We start from the raw sequence: 15,893 nt of genomic DNA, 5'->3' as shown, positions 1-15,893 counted from the left end.
GTTGTCATGTGATTTCCTCGCCATGAGAGTCTATGAGAAAATGACTCTACTTCTCTCTTGATTTATTCCCTCAGTAAACATTGTAAACATGAGTTTATGGTCTCAATCTCTAGTTTCAAGTCTTCTTCAATACAGCATGATGTTCATTTAGTAAATGATGCTCCATTTAGAGTCAAACAGACCATAAAGCAGGGGATGCTTTAGGGCGGGGCTACACACTGATTGACAGGTCGACACCAGAGACGTATAGGCGTCTCTACGTCACTCCTCCTCAGTCCATATATGGTCACTTTTGTTCATTGGTTGCATGTGTTGAACTGTTTAGCATCAGATTTAAAGGTTGTAACACATCCGTCCAATCAGATAACTGCTGGATGCATTCTAAGAATACGTGTGTGTGTGTGTGTGTGTGTGTGTGTGTGTGTGTGTGTGTGTGTGTGTGTGTGTGTGTGTGTGTGTGTGTGTGTGTGTGTGTGTGTGTGTGTGTGTGTGTGTGTGTGTGTGTGTGTGTGAGAGAGAGGCAGCAAAGGGGCGGCGTTGCAAACAAACTGTAGGCAAAAAAGCAACTTCATATATTATTGAAGCCGATGTCAAGGCGAGCAGTTTGCCGGGTTGCCCAGTGCCAGGAGGCAGAGCCGCCATGCTTCCACTCCGATGAGCAGCCATTTATACAGTCAACACACACACACACACACACACACACACACACACACACACACACACACACACACACACACACACACACACACACACACACACACACTCTGTCTCTCTTTGTCTCCCTGTCTGTCTCACACTCACTCTCATCCTCTCTCTTTCTGTGTCTTTCACACACACACACACACACACACACACACACACACACACACACACACACACACACACACACACACACACACTCTAGGAGCTGAGGGACTCAGAGGTGAGACAAAAATAAAAAGGTAGACGGATAAGAAATAGTGTAAATACAGTGGGAAGACAAAGCAGTGTGTGTGTAGTGTGTGTAGTGTGTGTGTGTGTGTGTGTGTGTGTGTGTGTGTGTGTGTGTGTGTGTGTGTGTGTGTGTGTGTGTGTGTGTCCCTCTAACTCTGATGACTAATGGTCTGGGGCGGCCAGGCAGGATCTGATTGGTCGCTCTAATGAGCGTGCTCTGTGCCGAGTTTGGGCTCCTGCTTCTGTGACCTTTGCCCTCTATTGACCAAACTGACACTTCATTTTTCACATCTTTCCAATTATAGGCCCACTCCTTACGTTGGCCCGCCTCCTCTCTCTCTCTCTGTCTCTCTCTCTCTCTCTCTCTCTCTCTCTCTCTCTCTCTCTCTCTCTCTCTCTCTCTGTCTGTCTCTCTCCCCCCCTCGACATTGTGAGGGTTTGTTTGTTGTTGAAGTTCATTAGAGGGTAAAATGTGGGATATTGCGTGTGTATGTTTTGTGTGTATTTGTGTGTGTCGGCACAATGAATGAGGCGCTTTGATTTGTTACAGGAGAGTTGGTAACCATGAACGTATGTATCTGTCATCTCCGGGTCCTTAAACATGTTTTGTAAATTTAAATTTAAGACAAAACAAACTATTTTTCTTGACATATTCTATCACATTAAGCGTCCAGTATAAAATGAATACAGAACTTGCGTAAAATTATATCTAAAACACAGATTATTGTCCTTTCTCTTCGCATTTGCACAACTTTTATTAGCAATTTTTGAATAAAGAATGATATAATATTTCCTATTAAACTATATGGCAAAAAAAATAAACTCATAAACAGGTATAATGCCACATACTTTTGGCCTTGTAGTGTATTTTTCTTAATCTGTGCTTTGAAACGTATTAAACAGCCTCCTGATCTCTGCATGTGTGTGTTTGGGATTACTTTGATTCTCTCTCTCACACACACACACACACACACACACACACACACACACACACACACATGTTGTCGTGCACCAGGACACGGTGACAGCAGTAAATACCGGAGGACATCTTGGACGTGTTTCAGGTTTATGTGGGTTAAGAGCTATCACTGCCGCGTCACATCGGCTCCGGCAAAACTGTGTGTCAGTCACTTGGTAATCCCAGTAAGCTGGTTATTTATCTGTTTGCCACTTTGCTCGCTCTCTCTCTCTCTCTCTCTCACCCCGCCTTCCCTCCTCCCCTCTCTTTCATCTTTCACATCCTCCCTCTCTTCTCCGGTTTTCCCTTGTCTCCCACCTACTCTCTCGTCTCCCTCTTTCATTTCGCTCTCAGTCGTTTTTTCTCTCCCCCTTGTGAACCCCCCGTGCTTAACACTTTCTCTCTCTCTCCTCCCCCTTTTTTTAGCTTCCTTGCCTCCCACTCGCTCTTAAACGCTACCTTTGTTTATCCTTCTCTCACCTCTCTTTGTTCCTTTCGCTCTCTGAATCTCCTCCGTCTTTCTCTCTTCTGTTTTCATCTTTTGTCTCACTCTGTTTTGCTCTTCCTACTTCCTTCATCCCTCTTTCTCTTTCCTTCCTCCCTTGCTTCCTCCTCTCATTTCTTCATGTTTCATTCTTTCCCCCCACCTCTTGTCTCTCTTCTACGTTTTACAGATTGCTTTCTCTCTGACCTTTTCCCTCTCTCGTCTCTCTCTTCCACTTCCTTCATTTCCTTCCCCCTCCTGCCTCTAGAGCTGCACAGCTAATGGCCATCTCTCTCTCTCTCTCTCCTTCTTCCTCCTCTCACCCATCCTTCAATCCACCCCCCTTTACTCCTTCTCCTCCATCTATCAATCCACCTTCTTCCTCTCCCTCCACACCTCCTCCCTTACTCAATCTTTCTCTAATTCCTCCCTGTTTGTCTCTCCATCTTCTTCCCTCCTCGTCCTCCAGCAGAGCGAGACAGCTCAGAGGAAGGATGCTGGGCCTTTAACTAGTGAACTCCACTCTCCTCTCAGCCTTTTTTCTTTTTTCTGAGGCTATTCCTGAGACAAACACATGCTCCGCTCTGCCCTCTCCTCTGAACGGTTCACTGCCTGCAAGTATAAAAAAATAATAATAAATAAATCCACATTTCCAACACAGAAACGTAGCGTTCACATGCTCAAAATGTGCGAATGTGTCCGTGTTACGTAAAACCAGAGGTCTCCACACGCTCTTACTGAGGCAAAGAAATCAAAAGACGTGATAATCTGACTTTAATAAGTGAGATAATTAATGATCAGGTGTTTTTGTTTTTGCATGTGGTGACAGTGCTCACATGCTGAGTTTCTATGGTTATGGGCGTTTATGCTTTTTGACCACAGTGCCAGTGGTATTTATTTCTTAGCGCTGGATTCCAGAGCAAAATGAAAGGAGGATCACATTTGTTTCACACATGTCATTAAAATCCGTCCTGGGTGTCTCCTCGTGTCTCTTAAATAGCCGACACCAGAAGAAAGCCTCTTATTTCTTCTCTCTTTGTAAACATCCAGCGAGCTCCGACGGCGAGAGTCGAGTGGAGCGGCCCTGTAGTTAATTAGTCTCCACTCCATTAGCCCAAATGTTTGCTAGCTGTAGCTCCCCACCAGCAAGGCCCCTTTTTCTTTTAATACCCAGAAGGCCTCTGGAGGAGCCTCGTTGTGGCCCGCCGTCGCCTTGGATCGAGCTTCCCTGTGAAGAGTAATGCTCGAAGGGCTGAGGAAAAGCCAACACATCATATATGTTTGGTATGGAGGGGGCAGAATAAAGAACTCCTCTTTGGCTGTGTGGATTTGTAAGGACAACCCCTTGGCTCCTCCGGCGGGCGGTGGCGTGCGAGGGAAACAGACGGGCGGAGGCAGAGCGCTCTCTGTTTTTACAAAGCTACAGGGTTTCCCGCCTCACCGCTGGTCAGAAACATCCAGGGAGCGAGGCGATGACTGGAGATATTAGATATGTATCGCCAATTACCCGACCGTTTGTGAGGAGAGCAGCTCGCCGCGCCAACGCAAACAGCTCCCCGTGAGGCAGCGTGTTAGTGTCTGCAGACGGTTTCTAGCAGTGGACGGTTGTCGGTGTGATATCCAGCTCGGAGAGGTTTTCTTTTTCTTTTGCCGTCTGTAGTCGGACGAATATTTTATCATTTCTGCCGAACATGAGGCCGCTGTTGTCCTGGAACTAATTGCTCCCGTCGGTACAATGACATTCCTGCATATTTAATGTACTTGATGTATGATTGAAGCCTGTAACATGTGGAAGAAAACAAGTGCAAATGAAAAGACCTGTGGAACCAAAATGGCTGTAGAAGAGAAACTTCCCCAGAACAGTGGCTAGTTTGAATCCCAAATAGTGGATGTGACACTTGGTCTGCCTCTTCTTCAGGATGGGACCTTAAGAGATACTGTGTTTGGATATTTATTTAGATATAAGCCCTAATACAACTTCAACCCAACCATTCTTAAATACTGAAATCATTCTGAAATACTGAAATCATTCTTAAATACTGAAATCATTCTGAAATACTAGAACTTCCACCGGCTGTGAATCCCAAACAATCAGGAATATTTCTGAGAATCAGAATCAGAAACGGTTTATTTGCTGAATTTGACTTGGTGATTGGTGCGTGACATTAAATAAAATAGTAAAATACATAATTTAAGAATAGAAAAACATGAAATTTACAATAAAATATGACAAACAAACGAACAAATGGGTGTAGTTGTCCTGTGGATGTAAGAGTCCGGGTCAGTGTTGGTCCCTCCATCTCTCCTCCGACCTCTCTGCCCTCCAACAAGGTCAGGCCTGCTTCTCTGGCTCCTCATTGGCCGGTCTCCGGCGGCCTTGGGAAGGCAGACGGGGACGTGGACCGGGGTGCCAGGCGATCGGCAGCCGGATCCGGCTCGTCCAATCAGTCGGCTTCACGTGGTCCCCCTTTCAAAGTCACCGATTAATTGGTCCGATTGTCCAGTAGACTGGAAGGGAGAGCTGTTAGTGTGTTTGTGTGTGTGTGTGTGTGTGTGTGTGTGTGTGTGTGTGTGTGTGTGTGTGTGTGTGTGTGTGTGTGTGTGTGTGTGTGTGTGTGTGTGTGTGTGTGTGTGTGTGTGTTCTCCTCCCTGCATAGCTTTTCTCTCCCAGTAGCATTTAGCTGCTCTGTTGATAGGAACAGAAGTGTGTGTTGGTTGCAAGTTTTAGAGTTTCCATCTGAAAACTTGTTGTATTTAACAATAGGTGAACTATCAGCTAGTTGGTAATCATATAAAGCAACAAGACACGGACATTTTGTGCAGTTATTTTGCATAAATATACAAGAAGAGATATAGAACATAATGGAAACAGTACTTGGTTGTGTGTGCTGGTTGTCTAGACGTTAAATGGAGGAAGATCTTCGGTCCGGTAATTTTCTGACTGGTGTCCATCTCTCCTGCTAATCTGTTTAAATGTGAGGCTCTGTGGGTAGATAAAAGGTGTGTGGTTCCCTTGATTGGTCTGCAGTCTGGAGGTGTGTGTGTGTATGTGTGTGTGTGTGTGTTTGTCTAAGTACAGTAGCTGGCAGACGCAAACAAGATCCTCTCCTTTATTCCCTCAGAGGACGGACAAGAAGACAAAAGTGAAAGAAACAGAATGATGATGAAGAAGGAAGGAAAGAGAATCTCAGAGCGAACGCTGTGAAAACATTTTGATGCTGACTGAGTGTGTGTGTGTGTGTGTGTGTGTGTGTGTGTGTGTGTGTGTGTGTGTGTGTGTGTGTGTGTGTGAAAATCCTATAGCGAGTGAGGAAAAGAGTGTGTTAAGTGCTGCTGAGTGTTGTCTGGGAGTCCATTGAGGCGTGTGCACAGTCTCCTCTGTCGGCTCAGAGGTGAAACAGAGCTGAGGCCACCTGAAGCCTCCTCCTCTGTGTCCCACGGAGGGTTAAAGTGTTTAAGCATAAAAGAAAACCGGCTAAATATCTGCAGTTCACACGCTGTTTATGAAAATCAATATTTGAAAGGCATAAAGGGTAATTGCGTCTCAAGACAACATCCCCTCGACAGCTCAGCGCCGCCCGGTAGGAATGTTGATTCACTGGCTTTTACTGCGTCTCAAACATCATTATCTCTGGTTACCTGGGAAAAGATGTGTTTGTCTAATCACGACCGCCCCCTCCCTCAGATTCTCTGAGATCTTTACGACCCAGCTCCATCGCGGCCCGCTCGGCGCGTCAACCAACCCGTATATAAAGTGACAAAATGATTGCCCTCGATGGCTTTTTATTGTCTCTTTGGGCGGTGAGCAAACACGGAGTGACCTCTCCAAAAAAAAAAAAAAAAAAAAAAAAAAGAGGAAATTGTTTCAGGTTCCCACACCGAGGGGGGAGTTTGCTGTTGGGATTAAGCTCGGTGTCACCCGGCCTGCTTGTGGAGGTAAAGAATCAGAAACACAAGTAAACAAAGCGACTTCCTCCCTCCAGACTCTCCTCTGACTCCTCCTCACACGTTCGCTACAGAGGCTGGCGTTTTATTGGCTCGAGCGGATCGTCTCGCCCGTGAGAAGATAATCGTTGTAAACGTGTTTGAGGAGCTTTTCAGAGGCTGTTTCAGTTGTTTGACTCCGGGTTTATGAGCCGCCGATAGCCGAGCGTGTGTACACATCATCATGGGAGCCTCTTATTTACACATATTGTCTTTATTTCCTCTCATAGCTTCTGTCTCTTTTCTCACCATAAGCCCGTCGCTCTCACTTCGTCCTCGTTCCCTAACAACATTCTGTCTCCCCCGTCTCTCTGATGCATTAAATCTCCCCTTGCATCCACTCAGTCTCTCTCCGTCTGTTGGTTACATGTGGGCATGTTTGCATGACCAAAGAAATGCAAAGTCTAGCCCAGACCATTACAATATGCCTTGTGTGCCACAATTTACATGAAATACATATTCATTCAAGACATGCACACACACGAAATAGCCCCCCCCCCCCACCCTCTTTCTTATTCCCTCACTTCTGGATGGTCTCCTGTTCAGAAAACGGTGGTATCACGTGTTGCATTTTATCCTCCTTATTTTACCCATAAACCACCTGGAGTTCACATCTGCTCCGAGAACAGCGGATCATTTTAAAAAAGAGAGAAAGAGAGGTTTTGCTTCATTTGCCTCAGTGAGGGAGAGCGAGCGGGAGGGCAAATGTATCTTTAGCTCGCATGTTATAATTGTGGCACGCTAATGATGTAGACACATTCTCGCTGTCTGTTTACAGGAAGCGCTCTTCTTTAATTTGCGACTGGCGTGAAAGCCAAATGCCTATATCTAATTACTGGTGTTTGCTAAAAGATACTATTTACACACACGTTCTGCCTTGTCGAGGTCTCTTGTGTGTCGGGGAGGAGAGATTATGACGAGAAGAAGTTTGCAAAACGTGGTTCTCCACCGTCTGTGTGCAGGAAGTGGGAATTAGAGTAAAGATTTGCACATCTAAACATCACGTTTTTTTTCCTTCGGCGCCGCTAATTTCAAGAATCGTGTTTGAAAAGTGTCAACTGAGGACTCGGCTCAGGTTTATTTCTGCATGCAGAACCATAATTTGCATCACTCTGGTGTAATCACGTCCCTAAAAGAAGACGCCACTTTTGTCAAAATTACTGGATATCTGCTCCTCGCTGGAAGGGAATTTCTTTCCGGCTTTGTTTTGCAAATGTAAACAAGTTGAAATGTGGCAATGTGCTTGTTATGTTAATGAAAAGTCACTGGTGAAATGATTGTGCTTGTGTGAGGAGGGTCTCTTGTTGTTGCCGTGGGAAACTTGTGACGGCGCAGGATGGTGACAAATTTCCAAATGTGTCACCATCCTGAGCTCCTTATTCTGTCTGTTTCCAATTCAGCTCCAAATCGCCTGAAATCACACTACTACACACACACACACACACACACACACACACACACACACACACACACACACACACACACACACACACACACACACACACACACACACACACCCACACAAGCCCCCACAGACAGAACATGCCCGGCTTCTTAATCGTGGCCGGTGCAGGTTCAGAGAATCACAGCGACTCATCACTGACGTGTCACAACGCATTACATCTGGCCGATAAAACAACATCAAACTCTCTCTCTCTCTCCTCCTTCTGTCTTCCCTCACAGCTGACTCTGCCTCCCCCCCTCCTCCTCTTCCTCCTCCTCCCTCTCCTCCCTTGAAAGGGAGCTGAGCTCAGGGCCCAGGAGGCCTCTGATCAGATAGATGTTAACTTTTCGTGGAGAACCGCTGATAGCAGGCTGGAGAATTCACCTCTGACAGCGAAGGACCACATGAGCCTTCTGTTTGTTTAAGACGGATATGAAAGAGACAAACTCCTACAAGAGGACAGAGAGAGAGAGAGAACGGGGGAGAGGGGGGAGAGAGCAAAGAGACAGGGTATTAGCACTTTGTTCAGAGGAGAAGCATTGTTTTGGCCCCTTGGCACACACAAGAACACACACACACACACACACACACACACACACACACACACACACACACACACACACACACACACACACACACACAAACAAGCACACACATAAACAAGCAACACACACATGCAGGGAGCACCAAGGTTTATTTAAGCTTTTGATAAAGAGATTAGCCCCATCATCCTACGCTCTTAAGCTAGCCGAGGGGGTCCGTGTTCAGGAAATCCTGGCTTTCCTGACACGTGGGCTTAAAGGAGAACCTGGCTGGAGCAACACTTCTGTGATATTAATACGAGGCCTGCTGCTCACATTAACGTGATTTGGTCTTAAAACGGAGGGCGGCGGTCAGATTCAGATTCAGAGAGCAAAGGATGGAGACAGAACATTTTTATGTCTTTATTATTAGCCCTACCAGAGAGGTTGGAGTCCGGCTTAAAGCTACAAACAGCAGAGCGCTAATTTTAGCCTCCAAAGAGGATAAGGATAAATAGCCTGCTGCCAGTTTGCCATATGGTCCCCCCCCCCCGATTATATTGTGTCAGGAATATTTCCACCCCCACCCCCACCCCCACCCAAACACACACATATACATATCTGTTGTTTCAGCGTTTCATCTCATCATGTAGAGATGAAAAAAAAGATATTTTCATGAAAATGCCGTTAAAACACACATTTATGTCACATGATAGAGTGCGGCAGTGATGATGTCATTTTGTAGTCCAACAGGAAGTTAGCATGGCGTTGGTTACCTCAAAAATAAGCCAATTGGATGTTTCAAATATTGTTTTTTTTGCAGAAAATCAAGAAAATCTTCACAAATGAACCAGACTTTTGACGTGTGAGCACAATCAGCAGAGTTTGAAAGCTAACGTTAGGCTATAAAGGAACTACAACAGGGTCACATGACTTCCCGTCTCCACCACTAAGCTAAAGGAGGACTAGCGTTCTAGTGAGGACGTTTAGTCGTCTCATTTAGACACTTTTTTAAGACACGTAAAAGCTTCTAAGTTCACCAGAGGGGTGTTCATTTACATGTTTTTTATCATAAAACTAATGTTAAAATCTCTTAAACACAGACTTTATTTCAGACATCTTACCAAAACATATTGACTTTAAGACGAGGGAACAGGAAGTGCAAACACGCTGACTCATGTCTGTGTTTTAGGACTCATTCCTGCAGCACTCTATTAGTTTTTGTTTTAATCTCTTTGTTAGAAGACAGGAAGTTGTTGTCGTGGAAAAGGCAGACATTTTTTATTTTTTATCCACTATAGCTTCCAGCTGCAAGGTAGCATTTGTTCTCTTCTGTAATCTCCTGCAACTCTGCCTTACATTCTCCCTGGTAAATAAACGTGACGCCCCGTAAGAAGAATAAAGAACGAGTCTCTCCCTCCGTCGACACACATGCATACGCTCTCATGTAAATGCAACACACACTCGCACAGCCACTCTCCATTATTCTCTCACTCTCTCTCCCTCAAATTGAAATAATTCAATTTATGGACACAGTTCCAGACCTCCCTGGCTAAGACCATTATGCATGGAGCCCCCCCCAACCCCCCCTCCCTTTCCTCTAACAAAAGGACGGGAGAATTTACCAGCCGGCTCTCCAAACGACACCCACACAAAGCCAATTTCATGCCAGGGAAACACCAGCAGCGGCGCCATTTTCGGTCAAAACTAGCATCCCTGTGGATTATTTATTTCTTTTTTCTTATTTAAATCTTTTCAATATGGGTCAATGCTACTTTAAATATTGTCGGGGCTTGTTTTATAACCCCCACATATGCACACATGCAACTCCCTTTTGCGTCTGACATTTCAAACCTGCCCTTTATGCAGGTGTTTTAAAAGTGAAATATATTGAAATATTCCCTTTAAAGAGATGCAACATTTGAGGCGACTCTGCATGTTTAGAGCTCAGGTAAACTGGGATTTTGTAGGTAAAGGGCGGATTCAACTGGGCCAAAGCTTGACCCACGGCTCACCCAGACCAAACATGCTGCCCCCCCCCAACACCCTGAGGGCCCCCTCCCCTTTGGTCCTTTTGAAACCGATGCCTGCTTTAGGGATTTGACTGGGAGATAAAGACCTCAGCAAGCTTTCCTAAGAGTTTAGAGAGAGAGAGAAGGAGGAAAGAGAGGGCGAGATAACAAATACCTGTAGGTAAACAGGAGAGCGGCGGGGTGGGCCGGAGGGCAGCGGCGGCGTTTACTTTGTGTGTTTGTAGAGCAACACAAGGCATGACACTTTGCCGAACACACACACACACACACACACACACACACACACACACACACACACACACACACACACACACACACACACACACACACACAGTAACTAGCACACACATTTGGATGTAACCCGAGCGTCCCCTTCATGCTCCGAGCCAGTGAAACTCAAAGAGATGAGCAGGGACCAGGGGGCTGAGATTCTCACCAGTGATAACCTTTGGAGTAAAGAGTGTTAAAGACACACACACACACACACACACACACACACACACACACACACACACACACACACACACACACACACACACACACACACACACACACACACACACACACACACTGAGAGCCTCTTTAGGCGGAGGGGTCATACGTTTACAGGAAGTCGCCCCCAGAGAGGGCTGCCTCCTTCAGGAAGTGACTCGGTTGGGACTGTGTGGTTCCAGAGCACCCCGTCGTCCACGGGGGGGCATATCACTCCCGTCCACATGGGCCCAAGCCCCACAGGAAATAGGGTCTTGCTGTAAAAAAAAAAAAAAAAAAAGCCCACTCACTTCCTCTTCCTCTGTCTCGCGAGCCTTATCGGGGCTGCGTGTGGGGAGGCTGATAGGACTACAAATCCCCCCCGACATCCCCGCCAAACACTGCATCCTGTGCCCATCAAGGACACGCTGACACGGGGGAGGAAGTGGAGACGCAGCATGGAGGATTTATACGGTTAATTTAAGGCGAAGCAGAGGAGGTTGTGGTGATACTCGTTGAGAATCATCCCGGAGATGTAAATGCAACAGAAAACATTTGAATAGAGTAGGTTGCTGCTCTGATAATGGCTTATCCTGTTTACCCAAACACCCCTGCAGTAACCACAGCTCAGACCATAGTACTAAAACCTTCTGTTATTCCCAAAAAAAGAAAAACCTCACTGGAAGCTAACGCGCTATTATTAGCCCCGTGCCACCGCAGGGTTAGCGTGCCTGTATTATCTAACTGCTGCAGTTTGTCCGGCGCTGATAGCTTAGCACGAGTGTGGGAAAATCCTGGTGCATTAAGAGCGTTTATCAGAGTCTGCGTCGTTTCAGATAGTCGCCACGTGGACAGAGCTAAACGCGCTAGCTCTGAGAAACACACTGGTTAACGGGACGATATGCTCCCAAACATAAAGGCTGATTACAGACAGAACAGACTGATTGTTGGTACCAAAATGAAACATTCCCACTTAATTTTAGTTCTTTAAAACTGACAGCTTTCAAGTTGATGCTGCAAGATATCGTTTCAGTAAATAGCTTGTCGGAAATGATCATTTAAAGGACGTATTTTAAGTAAATTCATGTTGTTTTTGTGCTGAGAAGACATATTTACTGTTTTGGAAAGGACATTTAGATGGTTTATTAAAGGCTTTCTGTGAGTAAATCCTGTTTTCTCGTGGTGAAAATATATATTTTTAGTAGATGTAAGCTGTGAGAATGTGATGTCAGTCCACAGCAAAGTTTAAATAGGATGTTTTTCCTTTAATTGAGCTGATGGTTCCCTCTCTTTGTTTCCAAGGACTTTTTGAACGCCCTTCAGCACATCAGCTGACTTTTGGAAAGGGTCGCCGTGCCATTGTGCTGTTAAGTGCTCTTAGCTTTTGTTATAGTCCTTGTCCTCTCTGCCGTCCCCCCCCCCCCTCTTCTTCCACAGTCCATTTGACTCCCTCTCTCTCCCTCCTTCTCTCTCTGTGCGTTTGTTGTGTGCCGAGTTTGACCGAAGCTCGGTGAGTAGAAGGTGTCAAAAGCCATCTGAGAGGTGCAGAAACAATTTAGAGAAAGCAGCAAAAGAGGCACAATTTGGAGGAATCTTAACATTTTGTTTGTGAGTGTGTTTGTGTGTGTGTGTGTGCGTGTGTGTGTGTGTGTGTGTGTGTGTGTGTGTGTGTGTGTGTGTGTGTGTGTGCGTGTGTGTGTGTGTGAGAACTTCCCTTCACTGAGGCGAAGAATCTTTGCCCCCCCTACAAGTGCTCCCGTTTGAACCAAGTCTGGCCTTCTATCTTCAGGTTAGAAAAAAAGAAAGAAAGAGAAAACGGCAACACAAAGGCGAGAGGGGAAAAATCAATAGTTACACAGCAAAAGTGCTCAACATGAAAGGGTGAATTCTTCGCCCTACACTTTCATTTTAGCTTGCGCCGTCTCTCTCTCTCTGCCTCTTATTCTTTCTCCCTCTGAACTGATGGAGTAAAAGGCGGTGGCCGTGTGTTGCTGTGCGTGGAGGCGTACAGTAGTTTAATGTCGTGTCGGTGCCTCGCGCTCGCGGCGCTTTCCGGCGTGTCAGGCAGCCTGTGGTGATGACCCTTTACGGGGAAAATGGCACGGAGAGAGCAGTCACATTTACACTGACATTTTTGCCATCACCTATGGCTATGTCAACAGGCCTGACCCCCCCCCAACCCCCCACCACCCCTCTCTCACACAACCTCAACCATAACACACAAGAACAGAAGAAAGGAACATTTATTACCGAGAAAACCACCGTTAAGGTCTTATGTTCAGTATTGTCTAAAAGGTTACGTTTTTGGTATGTAAATGTCATAGAACAGTGACACGATATGTTCAGATACCTGTATCAGAAATACCTCCGATATAGCATAAACTATAACGTGCACCGATCTGATTTCACGTTATCATGACATTTATTAGCTCACTTGAGCTTCACAGGAACAACAACAACACGTGTCACTTTCTACCCGATCCGTACATCTGCCGGGTCGCTACTGCACATGTGCAAACTAGTGCTACACACCTGTAGTTAAATCATAGACTGTATATAAGAAGTGGACGTAGTCATCGTTATGTCAGCCATTGGTTTGTTGGACTGACGTTTAGATGCCTCGAGTTTGGCGATTTTGCCGTCGCCATGTTGTTTTTTTTGCAACCAGTAAACGGAAGTGACCATATTTGGACTGAGGAGGAGTGACCTGTGTCGACCTGTCAATCAGTTAACGGAGGTTGCATTGAGTAACATTATGATGCGTTCAAGTAAGCATAAACTCCAGCAAACATAAACTCACAGACCCCAAGCTTTGCAAACGCTTTTAATTGAACTCATAAATAACGATTAAGCGGTCTGTGTGTTTGTTTCTTATTTTGTTGTTAGTTAAACCCCCCCCCCCCCAACAGTCTCTGTCTTTTCTGATCTGTTATCCTCATCAGATCACCGCAAATTAAATAATTGCTCCAATCTTGGCTCCCGATCTCACAACAAAGAAGTCTCCAATGTGCTTTAATTACAAAAAAAAGAAAGACGCTTGTAAATGAGTCACCGGTTACTGCCATTATTGAATCTGTCAGCGCCGATCCACAGAACTGTCATCGTTCAGAGGAACAGGCTTTGTTATTGCGAGGCACCCGTTATTTACTGTAATTACTCCGATGGAATTGTCTTTGATTACAGGAAGCAATTACTTAGCTCTCCCCAGCCTGTTCACCTGGCAAACCCCGTTCCTTTTACTTATGTAATAATGACAACTCTCTGCTACCTGTTTATTCATTAACGTGTAGTCCATGTTCTACAAAGATTAATCTCCACCACAGGGGGATGTGATCCAAACGCGCTGGCTGAAGTTTGGAGTAAAGATGTGACAGTAGTGGAGGCAGGAAGGAGAGTCTAGACTTTGGACATATTGTTTTGTCCACAGCGCATGTCATTATCCTCCCAGCAGTGGAGGGGATTTCTCTCTGTCTCTCGTCCTCTGCGGGGATAAAAGGGGGAGTCCAAACAGCATTGGTCACAGAGAGCGTTTTGTATTGAAGTGTGTGTGTGTGTGTGTGTGTGTGTGTGTGTGTGTGTGTGTGTGTGTGTGTGTGTGTGTGTGTGTGTGTGTGTGTGTGTGTGTGTGTGTGTGTGTGTGTGTGTGTGTGTGTGTGTGTTGGTTTAGTAGTCTTTATTGGACAGTGGATTCGTGCAAGATCATAAAAGAAATGGTTGCATGTGCAGTGTGTGTCTGTTTTTGGTGCCACTACTTGGGAATTGTGTTGCAAAGGAATTCCTGCATGTTCAGAATATTTGGGAGGTGGGAGGGGCCTCCAGAGCCATGCAAAGGGACCCCCCCCTAAAGTCTGGAGCTTATGAATGGCCTGAATACAATAAACGCCACTTTTTTCCCCCTCCCTCCCTCCCTCCCTCCCTCTTGCAAGCCCTTCTTTACCTCTCTGAGGATTTCTGGGAATGTAATGCATGTGTGTGAGTGTGTGTGTGTGTGTGTGTGTGTGTGTGTGTGTGTGTGTGTGTGTGTGTGTGTGTGTGTGTGTGTGTGTGTGTGTGTGTGTGTGTGTGTGTGTGTGTGTGTGTGTGTGTGTGTGTGTGTGTGAGAGCAAAAAGAGTGAGAAGGAGAGCACTTTGGTGGATATACATCAGCGTGTGCGCTTTATGTATCATGTTTTTGTGTGAGTGTGCATGTAGAGATGTGTGTGTGTGTGTGTGTGTGTGTGTGTGTGTGTGTGTGTGTGTGTGTCGTGTGGAACGGGGATAGCAGGTCCCTGAGGCCTGGGCCTTGTCCAGGCCGCCAACCCAGGGTCATGTGAGCTTTCTGGGGTGTGAAACTCTAGGAGTGGCCCATGAGAGGATCGGCTCCAGGTCACTCGCAGAGAAAAAGACACCCTCTCTCTCTCTCTCTCTCTCCCTCTCATGCAACAAATAGCCCATAGAATAAATGCACCGTCATAAAGTCAAAAGACCCTGCCTCCATCCACGGGCTATAAAACGCTGCAAAAACATCTCACAGTATCCTCCAAAAAACGTTCAGCCATCTGTGAATGATTCCCCCCCTCATGACATCTGGCACAAAGCTAATATTCATAACCCTTTCTTCCTCAACTCAGCAGAGCCTCTGCGAAGAACAAATTATTAGAAAGCTTTAAATGTCATTATTCTCCCGCTCCGTCACCATCGCCGCTCACAGATGAGTGACTGGAGAATCTGCCCCGCCGTTAATTTGCCAGGCAGCGGAAAAATGGCTGACACCTCGGAATGGTTACGTGTGCCCAGTGAGGGAGGGAGGGAGGGTGGTGGAGGGGGCAGGTAGCACCAATCTGCGTCTAACGCTGAGAGATGGTTCATAATCAGATCATAACAGATTAGCCTAGATAGCGCTTGATAATGTCAGAGTATGCCTTGAGACAGAGAGACGGAGAGAAGTGATGGAGACACACGGGAAGAGGCGGAGACAGAAGGAAGCATCATAAATGCTCTCTATGGTTAAAGACGGAGGATATCACATCCTTTATCTCAATTTTTAACCACATTTTATTTGTGAGATATCTTCTACTGTCTGTTT

General features: G+C 45.9%; 1 protein-coding gene across 1 annotated transcript in view; it reads left to right on the top strand.

The window, feature by feature from the left end:
* LOC129092004 (homeobox protein Meis1-like) overlaps window positions 1–15,893 on the top strand; it is an 84,210-nt gene that overhangs the window by 16,050 nt on the left and 52,267 nt on the right.

Source organism: Anoplopoma fimbria, chromosome 6 (genome assembly GCF_027596085.1).
Source record: "Anoplopoma fimbria isolate UVic2021 breed Golden Eagle Sablefish chromosome 6, Afim_UVic_2022, whole genome shotgun sequence".
NCBI lineage: Eukaryota > Metazoa > Chordata > Actinopteri > Perciformes > Anoplopomatidae > Anoplopoma > Anoplopoma fimbria.
The sequence above is the reverse complement of the archived record's forward strand: the minus strand, read 5'-3'. Positions and strand labels throughout refer to the sequence as shown.